This window comes from Bos indicus, chromosome 8 (assembly GCF_029378745.1).
Source record: "Bos indicus isolate NIAB-ARS_2022 breed Sahiwal x Tharparkar chromosome 8, NIAB-ARS_B.indTharparkar_mat_pri_1.0, whole genome shotgun sequence".
Classification (NCBI taxonomy): Eukaryota; Metazoa; Chordata; class Mammalia; order Artiodactyla; family Bovidae; genus Bos; species Bos indicus.
Window position 1 is genome coordinate 81,759,760 of NC_091767.1, and position 20,909 is coordinate 81,780,668.

Here is a 20,909-nt window from a genome sequence, read left to right on the forward strand (position 1 = left end):
TCGAGCCCATCTTTGCATGAAACGTTCCCTTGGTATCTCTAATTTTCTTGAAGAGATCTCTAGTCTTTCCCATTCTATTGTTTTACTCTATTTCTCTGTACTGATCGCTGAGGAAGGCTTTCTTATCTCTCCTTGCTATTCTTTGGAACTCTGCATTCAAATGGGTATATCTTGCCTTTTCTCCTTTGCTTTTCACTTCTCTTCTTTTCACAGCTATTTGTAAGCCTTCCTCAGATAACCATTTTGCTTTTCTGCATTTCTTTTTCTTGGGGATGGTCTTGATCCCTGTCTCCTGTACCATGTCACGAACCTCATTCCATAGTTCATCAGGCACTCTATTTATCAGATCTAGCCCCTTATATCTATTTCTCACTTCCACTGTATAATCATAAAGGATTTGATTTAGGTCATACCTGAATGGTCTAGTGGTTTTCCCTACTTTCTTCAATTTCAGTCTGAATTTGGCAATAAGGAGTTCATGATCTGAGCCACAGTCAGCTCCCAGTCTGGTTTTTGCTAACTGTATAGAGCTTCTCCATCTTTGGCTGCAAAGAATATAATCAATCTGATTTTGGTGTTGAGCATCTGGTGATGTCCATGTGTAGAGTCTTCTCTTGTGTTGTTGGAAGAGGGTGTTTGCTATGACCAGTGCGTTCTCTTGGCAGAACTCTATTAGTCTTTGCCTGCTTCATTCTGTACTCCAAGTTCATAGTTGCCTGTTACTCCAGGTGTTTCTTGACTTCCTACTTTTGCATTTCTGTCCCCTATAATGAAAAGGACATCTTTTTGGGGTGTTAGTTCCAGAAGGTCTTGTAGGTCTTCACAGAAGCGTTCAACTTCAGCTTCTTCAGTGTTACTGGTCGGGGCATAGACTTGGATTACCATGATATTTAATGGTTTGCCTTGGAAACAAACAGAGATCATTCTGTCGTTTTTGAGATTGCATCCAAGTACTGCATTTCAGACTGCTTTGTTGACTATGATGGCTACTCCATTTCTTCTAAGGGATTCCTGCCCACAGTAGTAGACATAATGGTCATCTGAGCTAAATTCACCCATTCCAGTCCATCTTAGTTCGCTGATTCCTAGAATGTCAATGTTCACTCTTGCCATCTCCTGTTTGACCACTTTCCAATTTGCCTTGATTCATGGATCTAACAATCCAGGTTCCTATGCAATATCGCTCTTTACATCTTGGCCTACCATAAACAGCACTTGGAACTGCTGATGTACCACAAACTAAATCTAGTACGGCAATTTTTATTCACTATAAATGATAAAGGAGTAGTCTTTGAACACCCAAACATTGAAACTTTTTTTTTCTTTCTTGCAAGGTTTCTGCAGGGTCCCCAGGGCATCTAAGAATCATAAACTCATAGATTCCCTGATGGCTTAGATGGTAAAGAATCTGCTCACAATGTGGGAGACCTGGGTTGATCCCTCAGGTGGGAAGATCACCTGAAGAAGGGAATGGCAATCTACTCCACTGTTCTTATCTAGAGAATTCCATGGACTGAGGAGCCTGGTGTGCTACAGTCCACGGGGTTCAAAGCATCAGAGACGACTGAGGCCTGACACACACACACAGTCTGGTTTGTGCTGAGCAGTAGCGCTCTGTTTTTTGAATTGCTTTAGAGTCACACTTAGATCCAGAATGGTCTGCCACTTATTAGCCAGTAGATTACTTTACTAAGTATGAGTTTTCCCATTTATAAAACAGGGTAATAATACCCACTTAATGGAGCTGTGAATATTTATTGAGATAATGCTTCTAAGGCACACACTAGGCACTCAATTAACAGTAACACTAATAATTTAAAAAATAAAAACATTTTAAAATTATGATAAAAATAACATACAATTCACCATCTTAACCATTCAGTAGTACTGCATGTACTGTTCAGTAGTATTAAGTATATTTATACTATTGTGTAATAAATCTCCAGAACTTTTCTTCTTGCAGAACTAAAACTATGCCCTGTAAATAAATCCTCTTTCTCTCCCCGCTGCTTCCATACTTTGTTTCTATGAATTTGACTACTTTAGATACTTCATGTAAGTGGAATCATACAGTATTTGTTATTCTTTTTTTTTAAAACAAAGAAGTGAGAGCATGTGATTCATAAAAGGTCTCACTAGCAGGGCCAGAACAGATTTGGATTTTCTGATTCTTAAAAGAGTGACTCATTTGAGGTCATTTTTTAGTTCCTGTTGAACTATGAAAGCCTTCTGATAGCCAGAATTTTGGTAAGTACTGCTATGTCTACCATAGAGTAAAGGACTATTTAAACCACAAAGCTTTTAAAAGATCTGGAAATCAAGATTTATGGGTTTAAATATGCCTGGTTCTTTTGTCATGCTGCTAATTTATGGAAACTCCAATGTTGTCCATATTGTTAAACAGAACCAGATCTGATAGGAACAATAGTCAAACTAAGACAGAGTATACAATGTCTAGGTCAAAAAGAGTAAGTCACTTATAGTTACCAGCTTATAATGTCTGATCCTGAGAGAGAGGTTAGTCTCCTAAAGAAATACACATGTAGTCTGGGAAATAACTGAACTTTAAACCAGATGTAGAGACCATGCTGCCACATGCAGTACAGGCACCCACAGAGCCCCTCACCAGTGGCCGTTCACTAAGAAATGCACTTCGCTACAGACATTACTGTTTAAATTTGCTCTTCATAGGGATTTATCCCTAAACAGCCCAAGAAGAACTATCCAGGCAATTTAGATTGAAATATGGTGAGCCTATAGCTTAGAAACTTATATTTTATCTGTAATGCACAGATCTAAAAATTCCACTCACTCCAGACTAAGGTTGGGGCACAATAAGAGAAGTGAGGGTGGGGGGAGTGGAATGAGGAGAGATCTGAGAAGGGGATCTGGTCAATGTTCTATTTACTAAGCCAACTCAATTAAAGTTATAGTTTAATGGAAAAGCCAACATGATCATAAAACAAAAGTAAAACAAAATAAACAGAAAACATAAAACAGGTCATCCGGAGAACATCACTAAACATCTCAAACATCCTGCTCCTAATTGGCAATAAATGTCTTGATCTGGCCTATTTGAGCAGTGGCAACTTACTAAAAAACAATCTGATACGATTTAGAGTTATAATAAGCAGAACTCCATCTAAATGAAATGAAAAACAGAAAAACCTAGCCAAGAACACAAATGGTATCTCATTTTGTCCCTTCAGAGGAAGCAAACTTTCAATATGGGAAGTTTAATAACAAGTTCAGTGTATTTCAACTTCCTCAACAACATGGACATATAAAGACAAAAAAAATTTCACAACTAGACATTATATATGCAATGAACTGCTGATCATATAAAATGAACTTAAAATACTTGGGAATGAGAATAGCAGTGATTTTCACATTTTCCAGAGCCCTGAAAAATCCTAAACATTGTATTTACACTGCAAAACTATGAAATGTTGAGAAAACTTTATCAGACTAAAAACATTGTATTTTGTAAGGCAGATGCCGTTTTATGGATTTACAAGTATTTGCTGAACCTAGCCTACTCCCAGACTCTACTGCCCAAACACAGTATGGCAGACAGCTCTGGTGGTTTCCAAGGAAGCATACATGAAGAAAATTATAAAGTTTTTCACACTTTCCCTGTTCCCAGCCAGTTCTATTCAATTACAGACATGAAGATAAATGGAAAAGGACTCAGTTTGTATTATATTCCCTGCACTATGGTTCCAAGCATGTACAGGGACAATAAAGAGCAGTAAGGAAGGCAGGGGAGAAGACAGGCTCTCTACATGACCATGTGCTTGAACATGGCATGCAAGAGGAATAGGGGACAGCTGGGATGACCTGATCTCCTCCTCCTGTCTCTTGTACATTCTTGGCTTATTTCAAGGATCCTGCCTTCTCTGCCTCTTACATTTCTCAGTGAATAGTACTACCATCCACCACAATGCCCAAGTCAGACACCCAGGAGTTCTCTCTTAGAGGGAAATAAATTGTTCAGTCCTCATATTTCCAGAGAAAATAAAATGTCCTCCCCACTCCCTAGGAGGAAAAAGCAGAGAAGGAATACTTCTGGTATCTGTGAAGAATGTTGTGAAGTCACATCATTCTCAGCTGTCTCTGCCTTACCCAAGATCACGTCCCTTTCCCAGAGGTGGCCATATCTCAGTGACTGATGAACACAGAGGTATAAAGGCCCAGTCCTCCTTCTCCAAACAGGACAGCTCTTAAGGCTCTCCCATCTCTGTTCCTGCACAGCAGAGGCTTCTATTGAGACTACATTGCAGCTAATCTTTTCTCTCTGTTGTCCTGCCTCCTTCCTTTTTCTTCTACAACTGTCACTCCCCAAGACACTCCCTGCACACTCCATCTCAAAGTCAGATTCCCAGAGAGCCCAAACTATGACATCATCTTTCAATCCCCTCACTCTCTCCTCTCCAGGAAAAGAACTGGTCAGTCTGGGAGAAGAAACTAAAAATGCTCAGTACCACACGTTCCTCTCCATGTGTCTTTCTGACTTACCACCTGAAGAAAGGATGTGATCTGATTTACTGTTGAACCATGCTTAGCCAGGAAGGCTTATTCCTTGGCAGGCAGTCATAGCTATAGTGGTTCGTCTTAGCAGTGATGAGGAGCCTAAATCCAGAGAAGTCCAACTGAACAATAAGCTACATCTTGAAACAGTTAAGGGACTGATGTTTTGACTTCCAACTGCCTACCTCTGATATTTTACATCTTAACTGTTTCTTATCTCAGGAGAAGACAGAGGTGTAGTTTATTAGTTCTCCCAAACCTCAACATTACTCTTAACTGTTTCTCTCTCCTTTCCCTAACAATTAATCAGTATCAAGTTCTGCCCTAATATACTCTCAAATGTATTTTCAACAGTAAAGCCACTATTGCATTTATGTTTACTGAGGGAATTTGTTGCTGTTCAGTAGTCAAGTCATGTCCAACTCTTCATGACCCCATGGACTGGAGCATGCCAAGCTTCTCTGTCCCTCACCATGTCCTGGAGTTTGCTCAAGTTCATGTCCATTGCATCGGTGATGCTATTCAAACATCCATCCATATATTAAGGAAATACATATATTTAATTAAGAAATAAATACATTTACTTAGGAAATATTCACTTTTAGGAGTATTTGTATTTTCTTGGCCATGGTCAACCTTCTCTCTGTTCATTCTCTTCTTTCCAAGTGGAAACCCCTTCTACCTACCACCACTACCATATTTTACCATCTAAAATCGTACTCATTTATTTACTAATTCAGCAAATAATAAAGTATGTACTAGGTTTTAGAATAAAGTCTCTGCTGTTATGAAACATCTAACCTAGTTGCAAGGTAACAGGGAGACAGAAAAAAAATTAGTATGTTAGAGGATGATCAGCATTAAGAAGAAAAATAGTTCAAAATAAGACGAGCAAGTGCTTGAGACAGGATGAGAAGGAAGGCCTCTCAGATAAGGTGGTATTAGAACTGTGGCCTGAATGAGGTGTCAGAAGAACCATGTGGCTCCCTGGGAAAGAGTTGTGGAAACACTTGTATAAACTCCAGGGAGGGGGTTGCTGGGTATACATGAAGAATAGCAAGGCCAGTATGGCTGGAGTGAAGTGAGAAAATGGGAGAGAAGATCAGGAAGAGCACATGGGGCCAGGTCACACAGGGCCTTGTAAGCAAAACACACACTGCATTGCACTCTGAATAATACGTGAAGCTATCAGAAAGTTTTGAGCAGAGGAGCTTTCATATTTTATATACTCATTATCATTATTATTATTAACAAGTAGTTATAGCATATTACATATTCAATGACAGAAATATATATATGACATACAGACTTAGCACAGAGAACAGAGCAAGCAATACAGTGGTGCTGGGGAAAACGGGTTACTAACAAATTTTTCACAGCTCAGAAATTACTTTACATGTATACCAGGGACCAAGAGAGTCCAGAAACAGACCCCTCAATACACACACACACACACACACACACACTCAATTGGTTTTCACCAAATGTGCCAAGGAAATTTAATGGGAAAAGGATAGTCTCTAAAAAGCATTGTTGGAATAATTAGATACTGCTGCCGCTGCTGCTAAGTCACTTCAATCATGTCCGACTATGTGTAATCCCACAGATGGCAGCCCACCAGGCTCCTCCGTCCCTGGGATTCTCCAGGCAAGAACAATGGAGTGGGTTGCCATTTCCTTCTCCAATGCATAATGTGGAAAAAAAATTAATCTCAAACTTTACATTATACTATATGCAAAAATGAATTTGAAGTGATTAACAGACCTAAGTAGAAATGCTAAAATTCTAATACTTGTAGAAGAACACATAGGAGAAAACCTTTGTGACCTTGGGGCAGACAAGATTTCTGAGGGCACAAAAAAATATGAACTATGAGAGATATTACACTGATAAAATGTACTGCATCAAAACAAAGTTTTTAGTATATTGGGAAATGAAAAGTCATCAGAAAATGAAAATTCAAGCCACATTGGAAGAAAATAATTGATATATATATATATATTGTTGATAAAGAATTCTTACAAGCAGAGGCATCTTTTAAAAGATCATTCAGGCTGAATCCATAGGAAAGCAAGGTGAAAGCAGGAAGACAGACAGACTACATTGCAGTGGTCCTGATGAGAAGTGATGGTAGGTTGAACGGAGGCAGTAGCACTCAAGCTGGTGAAAAGTAGTCAGATTCTGGATGTAGTTCATAGAGAGAATCCACAGATTTGTTGATAACTGAATTGTAAGAGAAAAAGAATAGCCACAGATGACTCCAGAGTTTTTGATTTGAAAAATAAGAAGGATGAAGGTTGATTTTAACTGGGTTAAGGAGGTCTGTAGGGAAAACAAATTTGGGGAAAAGACAGGAATTCATTTTGGAGATATTCAGTTTAGGATGCTCGTGGACATCTGAGTGCAGACATCAAAGAAGCAGTTATAAGTCTGGAGCTCAGAGGAGAGGTCTGACCTAAAGATGTAAGCTTAGGACGACTTAGAGCGTATGTACATACACACATCTTCCTATGCCCTTCCCCACCACAACAATCTGTCCCTCTTTCATGGCTCTTTCCCTGTTTGATCCTGAAACAGATTCGTCTCAAAATAAAACAAAACAGGTGCGCTAATCTATATTTTAGGAAAAACAGAATGAACATATTTCAAAATTATTAAAATTTACTTAATTTTAATCCTTTTAGTAATTTTAAATTTTGTGCTTGCTATAAGCTAGAAATACAATAAAGAAAACAGACACAACTCAATTCTGTGGAATTTAACTCATTCCAACCCCAAAGAAAGGCAATGCCAAAGAATGCTCAAGCTACCACACTATTGTACTCATCTCACATGCTAGCAAAGTAATGCTCAAAATTCTCCAAGCCAGGCTTCAACAGTACGTGAACCATGAACTTCCAGATGTTCAAGCTGGATTTAGAAAAGGCAAAGGAACCAAGATCAAATTGCCAACTTCTGTTGGATCATCGAAAAAGCAAGAGAGTTCAAGAAAAACATCTACTTCTGCTTTACTGACTATGCCAAAGTCTTTGACTGTATGGATCACAACAAACTGTGGGAAATTCTTCAAGAGATGGGAATACTATAGCACTTGATCTGCCTCCTGAGAAATCTGTATGCAGGTCAGGAAGCAACAGTTAGAACTGGACATGGAACAACAGACTGGTTTCAAATAGGGAATGAGTACATCAAAGCAGTATATTGTCACTCTGCTTATTTAACTTATACACAGAGTACAGCATGAGAAATGCTGGACTGCATGAAGCACAAGCTGGAATCAAGATTGCTGGGAGAAATATCAATAACCTCAGATATGCAGACGACACCACCCTTATGGCAGAAAGTGAAGAACTAAAGAGCCTCTTGATGAACATGAAACAGGAGAGTGAAAAGGTTGGCTTAAAACTCAACATTCAGAAAACTAAGATTATGGCATCTGGACCCATCACTTCAGGGGAAATAGATGGGGAAACAGTGGAAACAGTGAGAGACTTTATTTTGGGGGGCTCCAAAATCACTGCAGATGCTGACTGCAGCCATGAAATTAAAAGACACTTGTGCTTTGGAACAAAAGTTACAACCAACTTAGACAGCATATTAAAAAGCAGAGACATTACTTTGACAACAAAGGTCTGTCTAGTCAAAGCTGTGGTTTTCCCAGTAGTCATGTAGGGATATGAGAGTTGGACTGTGAAGAAAGCTGAGCGTCGAAGAATTGATGCTTTTGAACTGTGGTGTTGGAGAAGACTCTTGAGAGTCCCTTGGACTGCAAGGAGATCCAACCAGTCCATCCTAAAGGAGATCAGTCCTGAGTGTTCATTGGAAGGACTGATGCTGAAGTTGAAACTCCAATACTTTGGCCACTGGATGCGAAGAACTGACTCATTGGAAAAGACCCTGATTCTGGTCAAGATTGAAGGCAGGAGGAGAAGGGGACAACAGAGGATCAGGTGGTTGGATGGCATCACCGACTCAATGGACCTGAGTCTGGGTAAACTCTGGGAGTTGGTGATGGACAAGGAAGCCTGGTGTGCTTCAGTCCATGGGGTCATAATGAGTCGGACACGACTGAACTGAACTGAAGGTGATCAGTGGCTTCCCTGGTGGCTCAGACAGTAAAGAATCCACCTGCAATGCAGGAGATCTGAACTAAGAAGCTCCCTTGCAGGAGGGCATGGCAATCCACTCCTGGATTCTTGCCTGGAGAATCCCATAGACAGAGGAGCCTGGTAGGCCACAGTCCATGAGGTCACAAAGAGCTGGACAAGAGTGAGCGACTAAGCACAGCACACAAAGTGACAAGTACTGCTTAAACAGTGCTTCCTTAAATTTTTTTAGTAATATAAATTTTTTAAATATTCAATTAAGAAAAAGTGGAAATATTTTTCCAAAGCCACATGAAGAAAATTCTGCCTTCTGATGCCCCCAGCAGCTTGGAGGACAGTGAAAGACCTTTCTGTCACTGGTCACTACCAGTGTTCTGCTGTAGGAAGTGTAGACACAGTGCAATCACACATACTATTTGAACTGTGGGCCAAGTCTAAATGCTTTTCACGTGAGTGGGTGATTTTACCAGGTCAAGGCTGTTTTCATGGGCAGAAGTCTGGAGAAGCACAGATCTTGCTTTCTACATTGCATCTGGCCTATTGGAGAATAAAGGACCATCATCTTCACTGCAAAACTGTCTAACCTCAGTAGGAAAGTCTTTTTTTTTTTTTTTTTTTACTGTAACTACACTCCATTTTAACAATTTGACTTTTTATTATAGTATTCAGTTTTAAGCCTGAACCTTTGAATCTGCAAGTCTTAGCAAACAGTATTTTTAGAACATTAGTTTATCCTTGTACATTATTTTCCTGAAATGGCCTACACTGCAGTATTTGCAGAAAGTGAAAACCACGTCCATAAAATATCTAAGTTATGTCACTTTTCCCAAGAATGCTGCAAAGAAGCTTTTTAAAAAATGATTCACCAAATCAAGGTTATACTATATATGAAAGCTTCAAATGTGAAGAAAACAAGAGGTATACCACTCATAACTGACTTGAAGAAGAGTTTTTGTGGGGATACACATCAGAGAAAGGGATATTTAGCAAAGAAATTTATATTGGCCACTCTTTTACTGTATGGCAAACTATAATATGGGATGTCAGGTGTCACTTGAAGGCCACTCTCTCTTTTGGCAAGATCTTGTGGTGACACTCATTATTTTGGTTTAAGCCATTTCAGCCTGCTACTATGGAAATGAGTGTGAGGTGACAAATATATCATGATCTCACCTCAGAAGTGTGCAAAATACTGAAAATGTACAGAGGCTGGGAAGGATGCCTTCTTCCTTCCTCCCTCCCTCCCTCTTTTTCTTTCTTTCTCTTTTAAGGGCTTTACATAGATTATTTCATTTAATTTTCAAAAAAATTAATCAGGTAGAATCTGCTATAATCTCCGTTTCTAGGTGAAGTCAGTAAGGCTCAAATAAGTAACCCGAAAAAAGACAATAAAAAAGAATTTAGTCTCTTTCCCTCTCAACTCCCTAGATATTATGCTTAGTGGTATGCATAAATATATATGATATACAGTATATTCTAATTTATTTATAAATAAGAATGCTCAAGGTTTCCTAGCTTATAAGAAAAGTAATATAATTTATATTCAACGAGAACTACATGATCTATTATGTTTTAACATTTTTGTCTCTTCCTAGAGGCTCTTCAGGCCTAGTCTTACCATTCATGCTAAAGAAACTGGCTGAAAATCCAGCCACATTTCCTCTGATTCTAAATCTCTAATGTCTGAAATCACAGTCCATACCAACATAAAATCAGAGATCATCGTAGCGACTGGGGTTGCTTCATTTGCCTTAGAGTTCCATTTTCAACTTGTTCTTTCTCACAGAGGCCCCACTCCACTGTGTCCAAATTTATTTTTTCTCCAACAAAGTAGTGGAATTTCTCCTCTAGAAGCTTAGGTTTCCATGAGGCTCCTGAATTCATCAGTATCTGCCCAAGTCAGTGTTTTCCAGGTGCCCCAGAAATGGAGCAGGTTCACAGGCTCCTGCTGTTCCCTTCCAAACCCAGAGTTTTCCTGCCTTTTACCCTATTTCTACACAGGTGACCAAGCATATGGCTGTTAGCATATTTGATGCTACTTTGGGTCCATACAGTTTCTCCTGTCTTTTCACTGACCCTACCCAGAACTGTACTGTGCAGTGAATCTCTACTCTGTTGTCAAGGGCTTTGTACTTAAAGGATATTGTTTAATAATCATTAGGACAAAGTGGATTCTAGTTCCCAAACAATGATGAAAACCTTTCCTGACACATTGCTGGAGTTCACAAGACTAGTTACCTATTCATAAATCTTCACTTAGGACTGCAGATCCTATTTTCAAGCACCTGTCCCCATACCTTAAGTTAATTTTAACTTTATGGCCCCTGAGCAATGCAGAGTGGATCTGTGAATGCTTCTGGATCATTATCCACCCAACATAGACTCCATCTGTGAGTAACTTACCCTATAATAAACTGCTCCACTGATTACATGGAGCTGCCTGACTCATTTTTCGATCTTAAGATGCCTTCTTATTTCAATGGGCACTTTCATCCTCTCCATCCTCCAACAGTAAGACTCCTCCTGGGTCACTCAGTATATGGTGCTAGATCCCACAGCTCCCACAGAGGCACTTTTGTTCACAGACAGTTGTCAAATTATAGACGTCATAGGGAGACTAAACTGAGGGAAGTCTTATGTCACCATGATGTTGACGATGGTCTTTTAAAGGACACCCTCTTCAAACACATCTTTCAAAACATAAGTTGCACAGTGAGTGGAAAAAACAACTATGTTTACAATAAAGTATGAATTAAAGCAATTTTTGCTCATCCTGGGATCCAAAATCACTGCAGAAGCTGACTACAGCCATAAAATTAAGAGACGCTTGCTTCTTTGAAGAAAAGCTATGACAAACCTAGACAATGTGTTAAAAAATAGAGACATCACTTTGTCAACAAAGGTCCACATATTCAAAGCCGTGGTTTTCCCAGTAGTTAAGTGATATACGTGAGAGCTGAATCATAAAGAAGGCTGAGTGACAAAGAATTGATGCTTTTGAACTGTGATGTTCAATAAGACTATTGAGAGTCGTTTGGACTGCAAGGAGATCAGATCCTCAATCTAAAAGGAAATCAACCCTGAATATTCATTGGAAGAACTGATGCTAAAGCTGAAGCTCCAGTACTTTGGCCACCTGATGCAAAGAGCCGACTCAATAGAAAAGACTTGGATGCTGGGAAAGACTGAAGGGTGTAACAGAGAATGAGATGGTTGGATGGCATCACTGACTCAATGGACATGAGTTTGAGCAAACTCCAGGAGATAGTGAAGGACAGGGAAACCTGGTGTGCTGCAGTCCATGGGGTCACAAAGAGTTGGACACGACTAAGGGACTAAGGAACAATAACAATAAATGCAACTTTTAAGAAACTAAAAGTATTTTGTTGAATTCATTATTTATTCACTGTATATTTTGAACAAATAAGGTTTCATTCTAGTCTTTTCCCAGAATTTCCCCTTGCCTCTCCTGTTCTATTAATCACCCCCAGAAAAATGCTATTTTCACTTTTAAAATACCATTCAAATGTGGACAATTATTCTTTCCCTAAATTTTGATATCCTAGCTGCACCAGGCTAGCATTTTCAAATCCAAAACAGAACAAAAACAAATAATAGTAGAAATCACCAATAACACAGACATAATCATGTTCCCCTGGCTGACCAATACCTAGTGCAGTTATGCTGCACCAAACCCACTGTCTATTTCCTCTGAGTCCCCTGCTGCTGCTGCTGCTAAGTCGCTTCAGTCGTGTCCGACTTTGTGCGACCCCATAGATGGCAGCCACCAGGCTCTCCCATCCCTGGGATTCTCCAGGCAAGAACACTGGAGCGGGTTGCCATTTCCTTCTCCAATGCATGAAAGTGAAAAGTGAAAGTGAAGTCGCTCAGTCGTGTCCGACTCTTAGCGACCCCATGGATTGCAGCCTACCAGGCTCTTCCGTCCATGGGATTTTCCAGGCAAGAGTACTGGAGTGGGGTGCCATGGCCTTCTCAGTCTGAGTCCCCTACCTCTCTTAAACATTGAGGTATAAAACACCATTGTATCTAAAAACACTGATTTCCTAGCAAAGCAGAATGCTTTCTGTAGAAATGCCCTGATGCTGATGTGTTACACTAAAAGTAACAAAACACAATTTGGGGTTCACTCAAGAATCACTTTTTTCCCCTCTGAGTGCACAATATTTGATCCTGTACTTCTGTACACTGTGAAATGACCACTGCATTAAGTCTAGTTACCGTCCATCACCATACCTTTTTCTCCTTGTGAGAACGATTTTCACCATTTACTCTACTAGCAACTTTCAAGAATGCAGTACAGGGTCATAACAAACACCCTCTTCCAAGAACACAGGGGAAGACTACACATAGACATCACCGATGGCCAACACTGAAATCAGGCTGATTATTCTTGGCAGCAAAAGATGGAGAAGCGCTATACAGTCAACAAAAACAAGACCAGGAGCTGACTGTGGCTCAGTTCATGAACTCCTTATTGCCGAATTCAGACTTAAATTGAAGAAAGTGGGGAAAACCACTAGACCATTCAGGTATGACCTAAATCAAATCCATTATGATTATACAGTGGAGTGAGAAATAGATTTAAGGGACTAGATCTGATAGACAGAGTGCCTGATGAACTATGGATGGAAGCTCGTGACATTGTACAGCAAACTGGGATCAAAACCAACCCAAGAAAAAGAAATGCAAAAAAGCAAAATGGCTGTCTGAGGAGGCCTTATAAATAGCTGTGAAAACAAGAGAAGTGAAAAGCAAAGGAGAAAAGGAAAGATATACTCATTTGAATACAGAGTTCCAAAGAATAACAAGGAGAGATAAGAAAGCTTTCCTCAGTGACCAATGCAAAGAAATAGAGGAAAACAAGAGAATTGGAAAGACTACAGATCTCTTCAAGAAAATTAGATATACTAAGGGAATATTTCATGCAAAGATGGGCTCAATAAAGCACAGAAATGGTATGGACCTAACAGAAGCAGTAGAGATTAAGCAGAGGTGGCAAGAATACACAGAAGAAATGTACAAAAAAAAATCATGACCCAGATATTCACAATGGTGTGACCCAGAGCCAGACATCCTAGAATGTGAAGTCAAGTGGGCCTTAGGAAGCATCACTATGAACAAAGCTAGTGGAGGTGATGGAATTCCAGTTGAGCTATTTCAAATTCTAAAATATAATGCTGTGAAAGTGTTTCACTCAATATGGCAGCAAATTTGGAAAACTCAGCAATGGCCACAATGACTGGAAAAGGTCAGTTTTCATTCCAGTCCCAAAGAAGGGCAATGAGGCACATTCCCTCTACTCTCACTATGCTGGGAGTTTTTATCATACATGGATGTTGAATTTGACAAGTGCTTTTTCTGCATCTATTGAAAGGATATATGATTTCAACCCTCAGTTTGTTAACATGGTGTATCATATTGTTAATCACTCAGTCGTGTCTGACTCTTTTCGACTCCATGGACTGTAGCCCACCAGGTTCCTCTGTCCATGGAATTCTCCATGTAAGAATACTGGAGTGGGTAGCCAGTTCCTTCTTTAAGGGATCTTTCTGACTCAGGGATCGAAGCCAGGTCTCCTGCACTACAGGCAAATTCTTTACCATCTGCACCACCAGGGAATCATATTGAATGATTTGCAAATTTGAATGCAGAGTTTGAATGCATTTAAATGCAGAGTTCCAAAGAATAGCAAGGAGAGGTAAAAAGCCTTTCTCAGTGATCAGTGCAAACAAATAGAGGAAAACAACAAAATGGGAAAGTCTAGAGATCTCTTCAAGAAAATTAGAGATACCAAGGGAACATTTCATGCAAAGATGGGTTCAATAAAGGACAGAAATGGTATGGACCTAACAGAAGCAGAAGAGATTAAGAGGTGGCAAAAATACACAGAAAAACTATACAAAAAAGATCTTCATGACCCATATAATCATGATGGTGTGATCACCAACCTAGAGCCAGACATTCTGGAATGCAAAGTCAAGTGGGCCTTAGGAAGCATCACTAGGAACATAGCTAGTGGAGGTGATGGAATTCCAGTTCAGCTATTTCAAATCCTGAAAGATGATGCTGTGAAAGTGCTGCACTCAATATGCCAGCAAATTTGGAAAATTCAGCAGTGGCCACAGGACTGGAAAAGGTCAGTTTTCATTCCAATCCCAAAGAAAGGAAACACCAAAGAATGCTCAAACTACCGCATGATTGCACTCATCTCACACACTAGTAAAGTAAAGCTCAAAATTCTCTAAGCCAGGCTTCAACAGTACATGAACCATGAACTTCCAGATGTTCAAGCTGGATTTAGAAAAGGCAGAGGAACCAGAGATCAAATTTCCAACATCCACTGGATCATAGAAAAAGCAGGAAGTTCCAGAAACATATCTACTTCTGTTTTATTGACTATGCCAAAGCCTTTGATTGTGTGGACAACAACAAACTCTGGAAAATTCTTCAAGAGATGGGAATACCAGACCACCTAACCTGCCTCCTGAGATATCTGTATGCAGGTCAGGAAGCAACAGTTAGAACTAGATATGGAACAACAGACTGGTTCCATATCAGGAAATGAATGCATCATGGCTGTATATTGTCACCCTGCCTATTTAATTTACATGCAGAGTACATCATGAGAAATGCTGGGCTGGACGAAGCCAAGCTGGAATTAAGGTTGCCGGGAGAAATATCTATAACCTCAGATACGCAGATGACATCACCCTTATGGCAGAAAGTGAAGAAGAACTAAAGAGCCTCTTGATGAACATAAAACTGGAGAGTGAAAAAGTTGGCTTAAAACTCAACATTCAGAAAACTAAGATCATGGCATCTGGTCCCATCATTTCATGGCAAATAGATGGGGAAACAGTGAGAAACATTTATTTTTTTGTGCTCCAAAATCACTGCAGATGGTGACTGCAGCCATTAAATGGAAAGAGGCTTGCTCCTTGGAACAAAAGTTATGACCAACCTAGACAGTATATTAAAAAGTAGAGACATTCATTTGCCAACAAAGGTCCGTCTAGTCAAAGCTATGGTTTTTATAATAGTCATGTATGGATGTGAGAGTTGGACTATAAAGAAAGCTGAGCATCAAAGAATTGATGCTTTTGAACTGTGGTGTTGGAGAAGACTCTTGAGAGTCTCTTGGACTGTAAGGAGATCCAACCAGTCCATCCTAAAGGAAATCAGTCCTGAGTGTTCATTGGAAGGACTGATGCTGAAGTTGAAACTCCAATACTTGGGCTACCTGATGTGAAGAACTGACTCACTGGAAAAGACCCTGATGCTGGGAAAGATTGAAGGCAAGAGGAGAAGGGGATGACAGAGGATGAGGTGGTTGGATGGCATCACTGACTCAATGGACATGAGTTTGAGTAAACTCTGGGAGTTGGCGATGGACAGGGAGGCCTGGCATCCTGTAGTCCATGGAGTTTCAAAGAGTTGGACACAACTGAGTGACTAAACTGATCTGATTTGCAAATGATGAAAAATCCCAGAGTAAATACCACGTCATCTTGGTGTATGATCTTTTTAATGTATTCTTGAATTCAGCTTGCTAAAATTATATTGAGGATATTTGCATCTATATTCATCACAGATACTAGACCATAAGTTTTTTGTGATGTCTTTATCTGGTTTTGTTATAAAGGTAATCTTTGTCTCACAATATGAGTTGGGAAGTATTACCTCCTCTTGTATATTTTGGTAATTTGATTCTTTTTTTTTTAATGCTTTGTATAATTCAGGTGGCTCAGATGGTAAAGCGTCTGCCTACAATGCAGGAGACTCTGGTTCGATCCCTGGGTCAGGAAGATCTCCTGGAGAAGGAAATGGTAACCCACTCCAGTATTCTTGCCTGGAAAATCCCATGGATGGAGGAGCTTGGTTGGCTACTGTCCATGGGGTCGCAAAGAGTCGGACATGACTGAGCGACTTCACTATCACTATAATTCACCGGTGAAGCCATCTGGTTCTAAACTTTTGATTGTTGGGAGAATTTTAATTACTGAATCAATCCTCTTACTGGTAATTGGAATATTGAGATTTTCCATTTCTTAATGATTAACTGTTGATAAGTGGTATGTTTCTAGGAATTTATCCATTCTATTAGGTTGTCCATTTTATTGGTATGTTCAGTTGTTCAATGTGGTCTCTTAAGAGCCTATGCATTTTATCGATGTCAGTTGTAACATATTTATAATACTGTATTTTAAGTTGAAAACAACTCAAATTTGAATGCACTAAAGCTCTGCATTTTTACTCTCCCCATAACACATTTTATATCATTTTTTTTGTATTCTTATTTTGTGTATCATTTAACTAATTATTGTAATCATAGCTACTTTGTCTTTTAAGCCTCATATTAGCTTTATAAGTGATTAATCTACTACCTTTACTATACACAGTAAGTCTCTTACATATGAACGTTCAAAATTTAAACTTTCTCACGTCCAGTCAGCTAAGTGAGTTTGTATGTCTGGTGTAGACTGTCACATGCATGCATCCTCTAGACGTGGTTGTACTTTGGGGACTTTACTGCACAGTACTGTATACAATACAACCATACAGTATCTCTGTTTCAACCCCAGGATGTCTAGAACCAAGTGTAAAAGCAGCAGTGACGTCGCTAGTACTGCTAAGAAGTGCCAAGCAATAACAATGGAATCAAAAGTGAAAATAATTGAGAGAGAAGAGTGAGGCAAAAAGATGGTAGATGTCGCCTATACCTATAAAACAAATTGTTCAACCATCAGCATGATTCTAAAGAATAAGGATAATATCATGGAATGTGTGAAGTCTGCTGTGCTAATGATGTCAACAATAATATCAAAGCAGCATAGAAAAGTGTTAGAGGAGATGGAGAAACTTCTCAGTGTGTGGCTGCAGTAGGATCAAGTCCCATTCAGCTTAATGCCAACTGAAGGGAACGCTAAAAGCTTTTACGAAGATCTGAAGAAGGAACATGATGAAGAGTCAGAGGGCATATCTTTTAATGCCAGCCATGGCTGGTTTCATCAGAACAAGGACAGAGCCAACATTCACAACATTAAAGTAAATGACAAGGCAGCAAGTGCAGATTTGGTAGCTGTCCAGGAATTTCATGAACCACCCTGAGAAGTATTGATGAAGGCGCATATTCACCTGAGCAAGTTTTAAACGTGGATGAGACAGGACTGTACTGGAAGAGGATGTCAAACTGAAGTTACCTCAGTAAGCAGGAAAAGCTGATGCTAGGCTATAATGCAGCAAATGACACACTAACTCTTGCTTGGTGCTATATGAAGCTGAAGCCTCTCTTAGTTTATCCATTGAGAGAGCCCAGGAGCCCTTAAAAACATAGCTAAGGGCTCCCTTCCTGTTGTGTAGAAGATTATAATCCCAAAGCCTTGCTTATGCAGGCCATTTTCCAGGGCTGGTTTTTCCACCACTTTATCCTGGAGGTAGAGAAATACTGCTTGGAGAACTACATCCATTCAACACTGTTTTGCTGCCTGACAATGCTCCATTCATGGAGACCTTCATCCCAATGTCAAAGTATTGCATCTACCACCAAATACTATGGCACTCATTCAACCTATGGACCACAGAGTTAGAGTGACTTCCAAAAAATATTTATTTATGTCACACTTTTTATCAGGCAGTGACTAATCAGGCACTGACTTTGCCTGGCATGAGGTTACTGCCATCACAATGAATGGGATTTGGAAGAATCTTTGCTTGCAGTTTGTTCATGAGTTTTGTGGATTTGAGAAAATGGATGAAGAGTCCAAAGAGGTCTTCAGCAATTTAGTGACTCTCAGTGAAAAGCTGGGGGTAGATCTGCAAGAGGACAATGTCACTGAACTCCTTGGTGTGCAACACAAAGAGTGAAGAGAGACAAGAGGAAGGAGTAACTGCAGAAGCAAGGAGATTCATGATACAGGAAATAGCAAGCGAATTTTCTTTATCTTAGGAGGCACTGTTAGCTGTTGAGGCACAGGATCCGAACGTAGAACAGTACATGACAACTGCAACAGCCATTCAGGGCGCAATCCAGTGCTACTGAGTTATCTCTGACTAGAAAAAAAAACGCTAATACCCAGATATCACTGCATCTTTTTTTCAAGAGGGTAGACAGAGGAGGTGGCAAGAATTCACAAAAATCTATACAAAAAAAGATCTTAATGACCTGGATAACCACGATGGTGTGATTGCTCACCTACACCCAGACATCCTGGAGTGTGAGGTCAAGTGGGCCTTAGGAAGCATCACTACAACAAAGTTAGTGGAGGTGATAGAATGCCCTCTGAGTTATTTCAGATCCTAAAAGATGCTGCTGCTGGAGTGCTGTACTCAATATGCCAGCAAATTTGGAAAACCCAGCAGTAGCCACAGGACTGGAAAAGGTCAGTTTTCATTCCAATCCCAAAGAAGGGCAATGCCAAAGAATGTTCCAACTACTGCACAATTGCACTCATTTCACATGCTCGCAAGTTAATGCTCAAAATCCTTCAAACTAGGCCTCAGCATTATATGAACCAAGAAATTCCAGATGTACAGCCTGGATTTAGAAAAGGCAGAGGAACCAGAGATCAAATTACCAACATCTGTTGGATCATAGAGAAAGCAAAGGAATTCCAGAAAAACATCTACTTCTGATTCACTGACTACACTAAAGCCTTTGACTATGTGTATCACAACAAACTGTGATTCACTGAAAGAATAAAGACTCTTCAATGATGGTACTGGGACAATGAGGTATCTATGTGGAAACAAAGTGAAAATAGACTCCTACCTTAAGTCACACAATGAAACAGTTACAGGTAGATCACAGACATAAATGGGAAACACAAATAAATATTTTTTAAGAAGATAATGTAGGTTTTCATGATTCTGAAGTGGGATAAATTTTCTGAAATAAGATACAAATTTACTCATCACAGAGGAAAAGATTAATAAATCTCACAACAATAAAATTTTAAATGTCATCCTTAAAAAGGTATGACAGGTACTTTAGAGGCCATTCCCTCATAGCTCAGTTGGTAAAGAATCTACCTGCAAAGCATAAGACCCCGATTCGACTCCTGGGTCAGGAAGATCCACTGGAGAAGGGATAGGCTACCACACCAGGACTCTTAGGCTTCCCTTGTGGCTCAGCTGGTAAAGAATCTGCCTGTAATGTGGGATACCTGGGTTTGATCCCTGGATTGGAAAGATCCCCTGGAGAAGGGAAAGGCTACCCACTCCAGTATTCTGGCCTGGAGAATTCCATGGACTATACAGTCCATGGGGTCACAAAGAGTCAGACACGACTGAATGACTTTCATCATCATCATCAAAGCCTGTGTTGTTACCTGCTGGGACCCGGTGAGGCATTCCACTCGTGACAAAGGTCATGAGGAAGGAGGCTCGGCATACGCAAAGGCGGGATCGAGCCTCAGGAGTCCGCCCGGATATTCTCGAGCATCTACCCCCCAAAAAAACCAGAGTCTGCCTACTTTATTGCTTTGTGCTCTCACCTCTGACTTTACTGGGGGCTGTCCCCTACCACCATCTCTCTCTCTCTGTCAGAGTTAACTTACAGCTCCAATTAATAAAGTTCCTGGGCAATTAGGAGTGTTTAAATCCAAACCCCTCAGATGGCTCTCTAACTCACCTGACAAGTTTACCCAGACTCCTACAGCTATGCATACGATTGTTTACAGTCTCCCAGCCTCGAGAGGCACAGGAAGCTTAAGATATTCAAATAGCTTAGAACCTCTCAGAGAGTTAGAAACTGTCAGAATAAACTAGTAAAGGATTTCATTGATGAGTCAATGCTTGTTGCCAAGTTTTCACATCCCCTGAATTGTATCCTTGAATATGTATTAATTAATAGTTGGTATATAGAAAAAATAAGTAGTGGCCTTGGTGTTAGTAACTTTAGACCCTTAAGGTAATAAATTCTTTCCTTTGTTGTAAACCCATTACACATCCGCCCTATAGGAATGCAATTTTATCTTTGGAAGATGGCGCCAAACCTTAAAATAATTACTCTTAGAGAAAATAAGTCTTTGTTGATAAGTCCTTGTCAAGAGTCATAAAATGTTAGTAGGCCTTCTGGCCAGAAGATGATGTAAATCACCTAAATCATTTGTATACGGTAAATCTGCAGGAAAGAAACCCTGGTTTTTGATAAGGATCAAAAACTGCTGACTTTGCATCCCCTATTATCCTCTATGTGTAACTTAGGGTATAAAAGCCCCTGTTGAAAATAATGCTACGGGCCTTGCTCACCAA

The 20,909-nt window shown here is 39.9% G+C and overlaps 1 protein-coding gene and 1 long non-coding RNA gene across 32 annotated transcripts in view; both read right to left on the reverse strand.

Annotated features, from left to right (window-relative positions):
• The window catches only part of FANCC (FA complementation group C), a 343,736-nt gene that overhangs the window by 172,521 nt on the left and 150,306 nt on the right, over positions 1-20,909 (reverse strand). The window lies entirely within an intron of this gene.
• LOC139184441 (uncharacterized) overlaps positions 1-20,909 on the reverse strand; it is a 61,601-nt gene that overhangs the window by 32,217 nt on the left and 8,475 nt on the right. Inside the window, exon 2 of the long non-coding RNA XR_011567947.1 lies at positions 1-19,984. This exon is cut by the window's left edge and continues 32,217 nt beyond it. This is a non-coding gene — a long non-coding RNA (uncharacterized lncRNA). The remainder of the gene's footprint in view (positions 19,985-20,909) is intronic.